This window comes from Pinus tabuliformis, chromosome 8 (genome assembly GCF_031772625.1).
Source record: "Pinus tabuliformis cultivar Carrire ecotype Pingquan chromosome 8, CPIR1, whole genome shotgun sequence".
In the NCBI taxonomy this organism is placed as follows: Eukaryota; Viridiplantae; Streptophyta; class Pinopsida; order Pinales; family Pinaceae; genus Pinus; species Pinus tabuliformis.
Genome location: NC_142294.1, coordinates 1,521,129,905 through 1,521,136,483, shown reverse-complemented (window position 1 = coordinate 1,521,136,483; position 6,579 = coordinate 1,521,129,905).

Here is a 6,579-nt window from a genome sequence, read left to right as displayed (position 1 = left end):
ATAGTGCATGATGAGCCTCATCATGGGAGCATACTCACTCCTGAGAAACCTGAATGGAAACACACCTGCCAAATGTCTCATGGATGGTGGCCGGACAAAAGGCTCAAAGTGAACATTATTCCACACCTCCCCAACATTAGGTATCCCTGTGGCATGTGAGATCACCTCGGGTGTCAATGTAAAGTCCACCCCTGCAAGGTTGACATGTCCATCATGCAAGTGTAAAACAAATAGGCGAGCCAACTCTCTGTGGTGCTGAATCCGAGAGATCCTCTCACAAAACTCATAGCAAGACATATACTGGAAACATGTGACTGCCATAGGACAAGCCTGTAACTCTGCTAAAGAGGTGGGCTCCTCTCGCTTATGATGTCCACCCTTTCCACCCTTATGAGGCCTCCTCTGTACCTCAATCTCTGAAGCTGATGACTGGTCATCACTTTGCTCATAGGTTTCGGTTTCTGACATTGTTTAAAGAGCAAAGTGGACAAACTGTGCTGCTGTTTCTGCCTGTAAAAAGTTGATTTATATGCTCAAGCGATTTGATGATTTAGAGGGTGCTTGAGCAAATTTGAAATGAGTTGGGAGGAAGGTTGCTTGACGGGTCGCGCACCTCGCCCAACGGGTCGCGCGGGCCTGACGGGTCGCGCCCGTTATAAAAATACACTGCAGGAACCCTTCTGACGGGTCGCGCGCACCTGACGGGTCGCGCGCCTGGCCTGACGGGTCGCGCGCCTGTCCTGCTCCTAAATTCGACCAGTCTTCACTCCAATCGCTTGGATGTTCGCCCAATCTCTCTTGCAAGTGTCTTGGATGCACAATGAGAGTAAAAGGAGGGAGATTGGGTCTTTATAAGTTTCATTTCAATAAATTTCATGCTCAAACCCACTTTCTAATGTTTCTCTTTGACACTTTATAAAACTGACTTTTTTGGTTTCCTTTGTCCTGAAATTGACTCATTTAGTGCTTTGACTTGATTCTTTTCGCAGGAAGATCATCTGAGGGATCTTGGCAAGGGGACCAGGGTTGCATACTATTCGCTGAAGTCTTTTGAAATTTCATCACTTTTTACAAACATTTGAAAAATGACCTTGGCTTTAAAAACAGAGTTTTTAAATCCAAGGTGAAAATTAAATACAAGATAAAAAACTTCGAAGAAACATCTTTACAATCATCCCTCTAGCTTGTTGAACATTTATTGACCTTCAGAAACATGACCTTGTGAACATACTTGACCAAAACCCTAGACGTAGGAAATTGACCTCAAGACAGGACAAGACAAGCTTGAAAGAGCTTAATGACTGAAATAACCTGATCCAGCAATGCCAAGAGGGGTATAAACACACCAGCTCCTCCATCAGGGTTATGGCATGCCTAATGGGATGCAAAAATTGACACTGATGAGACACCTACTTATGCAAATGCAAAGAGTTTTGATCGCTGATGGAGGGCTCAAGACCGACTCTAACAAACTGAAAAAATGTGAGGGGATCAAATCTCTTTCACCAAGAGAACCTCAACTGGAAACTCCTGTAGCTCCTGGAACTTTAATGTTGAACTGTTCTCGACTAGGTGTTGATGTCACAAACAAGGCGGTGCTCGTTGAAGGCTAGGATGAAGAATGCACTGGTTGAAGGTGAAGGTTAAGATGTTCTTCAAGTTCAACAACGTTGAAAACACCATGGCTACTAGGGGATGCCTTCTCTCTAAAAATCGGCCTATGTAGTGCAAAAACACGTTGAAAGATCCAACTTTAGATGTCAAATATAAATTGGAGAGGTTTCATATTTTAATTAGCTTGTACGACGAAACGAAAGATTCTCATTGGCTGGGGTGAACAATGTTAGCTCACCCTAAGCCCGCAAAGAAAACGCCTTTCAGCGTAAATATACCACATCTATAACTCTTTAATCTAGGAATATATTTTATGATTGTTCAAGCAACAAATGCAGTTCTAACAAGGAAATCTAAGATGAAATACCTACTTTTGTGAAGAAGTGTTAGGAAACCAGCTCACAAAAAGATAGAAAAGATAGATCAATGTCTTAGAATTCAGCCTCTTCGAAGGGGCAACCTCCTTTACATTAAACAAATGAACAATTCTTGGATGATACAATTGACTAAACCTCCCTTCTATATATAGGAGTCTAAGGGGTCACAATATAATCAAGCCGACATAACAGTAATAACATAAGGGCACAAAAATAACAATAGTGGGTTTCTATGGGGCATACTAATAACAATATGGGGACAATAGGAGCACAATAATAACAATAAAACACATATTTCAATGAAATTGGAAAATTTTTATTACAAGGACATCACTAGAATTGAGTTTTTTTGTTATTTTGAAATTCTAGATTCTCTATTTAATTCCAAATTTAATGAAATATGTGTTATAAGGTATATGATGACAATAGTAATGGGGGAATCACTAGTATTATAGGGGCCTAACATGCCCCTCTCCTTTTGAAAAGTGTTGTCCTCAATGCTTGAGCAGTTCTGGATGCTTCTGTATAAAATTCTCATCCTCCCATGTGGAATCTTCAACGGCTAAGTTCTTCCACTTGATGAGATACTCCGAAATTGATCGATTTTGTAGCTGTCAAGTTCTTTTTTTTGTGACTGCTTCCGGTTCCAATATTATTTTTCCTTCCTCATCAAGTTCTGGCAATATTGTTTGAACTAGGAGCATGTCACCTATAACCTTCTTTAAACATGAAACATGGAAAACTCGTTGCACTCAGGAAGCTGTAGGAAGCTCCAATTTGTATGCCATATTACCAATCTTTTGCAACACCTTGTACGAACCATAATACTTTGGTGATAATTTATTATCCTTCTTAGCTTGCTTGAGGGAAATTTGTTTATATGGTTGTAGCCGTAGGAATAACCAATCACCTACATCAAAACTTCTTTCGCTACGATGTTGATCTGCTTGTTGTTTCATTCTATTTTACGCCAACGTGAGGTTATCCTTTAAGAGTTGGAGAAATTGTTATTGATGCTCGATGTGATGTTCCACTACTTGACCTTGAATTTTCTCTTAAATATGATATGATAGATGGTGGATGATATCCATAAAGTGCCATAAATGGGCTCATTTTTGCTGCAGTATGGAAGGAAGTGTTATACCACCATTCAGTCAAAGGCAACCATTTGACCCATTGTGTCTATTTATCAGATACAAAGCAACAAAGATATCCTTCCAAACATTTGTTTACTATCTCAGTTTTCCCATCAGATTGAGGATGACAAGATGAGTTATGAGCTAACTTAGTACTGAGACAAGAAAATAATTCTGTCCAAAAATTTCCAGTGAAAATGGGATCTCTGTTGCTTACAATAATCTTTGGGTTTCCATGTAGCTTTTGAATTGTTTCCATAAATGCAGTAGAAACTGTACTGGATATAAATGGATGTGATAATGCACAAAAGTGTGCATACTTGGTAATTTTGTCAACTACCACCATGATGACACTCTTTCCTTCGGACTTGGGTAAACCTATGATAAAATCCATTGAAACCTCCTCCCAACGTTGGCTTGGAATGGATAAAGGTTGTAATAGACCTGGGGTATTAATTGTTTCAACTTTATTTTGTTGGAAAACCAAACATTCTGCCACAAACTTTTGAATATCTGATTTAAGGTCATCCCAAAAAAGATCCTTCTTAACCCTGTGGTAATTTTTTAAAAATCTTGAGTGCCCTCCTAAGGAACAAGTGTGCAATTCCATAAGAATCTTTTGTTTGAGTTGGGAATTCTTACATAGGTATAAACAATCTTTGTACCATAACGAATCATTTTTCCAGCTAAGTGTATCAGATGTACTGGGATCTTGTTGTAACTTTCTAATGAGTGCCTACACTTCTTCGTCATTCTTCCATTCCTCTCTTGCTTCGTTTATCCAATCTAGTTGGATAATAGAAATGGCACACAACAATGCTTCCACATCCTCATCCTTTCTTGAGAGTGAATCTGCTTACAAAATTTTGCTTCCCTTTTTTGTAGATGATTTCAAAGTCATAACCCAACATCTTTGTGACCCATTTTTGTTGCTCTTCAGAGGATAATCTTTGTTCTAAAAAGTATTTAAGACTATCATGATCTGTTTTTACCTTGAAGTGTCTTCTCATCAGGTAGGGTCGCCATTTCTTAAGTGGATGTAGTATTGCCAACATTTACTTCTCATAAATAGCTTTGTGTGAATACTTTCCCTTAATTGGATGACTTTCGAAAGAAATGGGTCTTTCATCTTGCATTAAAACAGCACCAATTCCATTTCCTGAAGCATCATATTCCACAATAAAGGATTTTGTGAAGTCCAGCGTAGCTAAGACCGGTGCTTGGCACATTGCCTCTTTAAGATGTTCGAAGGCCTTTGTTTCTTCTCGAGTCCATGAAAATGCATCTTTCTTCAATAATGTTGTTAGAGGTGCTGCTATTTTCCCATAATTCTTAACAAACTTGCGATAATACCCTGTCAACCCAAGAAATCCTCGCAGATGCTTTATGGATGTGGTGATTTTCCATTCCTTAATGGCTTTAATTTTGCTAGGGTCTACCTTAACACCTTCATGAGATACAATATGACCAAGATATTCCACCTCTTGTACTCCAAAGAAACATTTGGAGATTTTTGCATATAATTGTTTCTCCTCCAATAGTTTGAGCACCCTGTCAACATGTTCAACATGATCCTTCCAAGACTTGTTGTAGATTAGTATATCATCAAAAAATACTAACGAAAATTTTCTAAGGAAGGGTTTGAAAATGGAATTCATCAAACCTTGAAATGTAGAAGGTGCATTGGTAAGGCCAAAAGGCATGACCAAAAAATCATAATGACCCTCATGAGTTCTAAATGTTGTTTTCAGAATGTCTTCAGTCTTCATTCTGATTTGATGATACCTTGAACGAAGATCCAACTTGGTGAAGTAAATTGATCCATGCAATTGATCCAATAATTCATCAATGACAGGAATGGGAAATTTATCTTTAATAGTGAGCTTTTTGAGCTCCCTATAATCCGGACACATGCACCATGATCTATCCTTCTTGTGCACCAATACTACTAGAGCAGAGAAAGAACTTTTACTAGGTTGAATTATACCAGCCTCTAGCATTTCTACAACCATACGTTCAATTTCACTCTTTTGGGCATAGGGATATGTGTACGGCCTGATGTTTGGAGGAACACTTCCTAGAATCAAATGAATAGCATGATCATGATCATGAATAGGTGGGAGACCTTTGGAAGTCTCAAATACCTTAGAATGATTGTCCAAGACTATTTGGAGATCTGGAGAAATAGATGATTTTGATGTGGGAACCTCTACCGAACATAATTGTGCAATTACACCTCATTGTTCCTTCTTTAGAAGCTTTGTCATACTGTTAGAGCTGATTATCTTTCTTGGTTTCCCTGCAATACCCCTTAATACAACTTCCTTTCCTTCCACACAAATTTTCATGAAAAGTTCTTGAAAATTAAAAGCTATTGTACTCAAGGATTGTAGCCATTGGACTCCTAGTACAACATCAGCACCACCCATTGGAATGGAAAGCATTGGGCTATTCAATACATATTCTCCCATGGATAGCTTGATATTATGGCACTTTCTTGAGAAACTTATGGTTCCTCCACTTGCAACCATCACTTGACACTCTGGTGTTGGATATAGGAAGCAATTCAATTCCTTTTCTATTTTACAATGAATAAAATTATGGGTACTTCCCGAATCAATCAACACTATTAACTTTTTCTTCTTGATATGTCCTTCTATCTTGATAGTTTGAGGAGTGGTAATTCCAGCCAATGCATTACAATATATGGTCGGATTCATTTCTTCTTTATCTAGGATTTGTTCTTGGAGTATATCCTCTTCTTTTGACATTTCTTGTTCCTTTTCTTCCTCCTCCTCACAATCTATGTAGAATAATTTCTTCTCAGCACACTTATGACCTTTAGTGTATTTCCTATCACAAGTCTAACAAATCCCTTTTGCTCTTTTTTCTTCCAATTGTTGTGGTGTCAACCTTGTAGGTTGTGGAAGGCTAGGGGCAACAACATTTCCATCTTTATAGTTGTGAGTGGTAGGATTCCTAGTTTCCATAATTTAGCTTTCCATTTTTCTTGCTAACGTGAATGCCTTCTCCAATGAATCAAGTTCCCAAAGGAAAACCTCATGTTGGATATTATCCTTTAAAGTCCCTATGAACATATCAATCATATGCTCCTTTGGAATATCTTTTACCCTTATGTTCAATTTTTGGAAGTCCTCAATGTGCTCCATCATTGAACCCTTTTGTTTGAGATTTATCAATTTGCTAAAAAAGTTGTTGCTTTTTGTATCCTCATAATGTGCTATCATTTCTTCCATAAAAATTGTTGAAGTGACAATTTGTTTACGAGAGCAAAGCCATCGATACATACAAATTGATTTGGTTCCAAATATAAAGTTGCAATACGTACATTTTGTGTGTTTTGCACATTATGGAGATCGAAAAATTGCTCCACCTATAGTATCCATGTTCTGGGAACCTTGCCATCAAACTTCCTCATATTGATTTTTGGA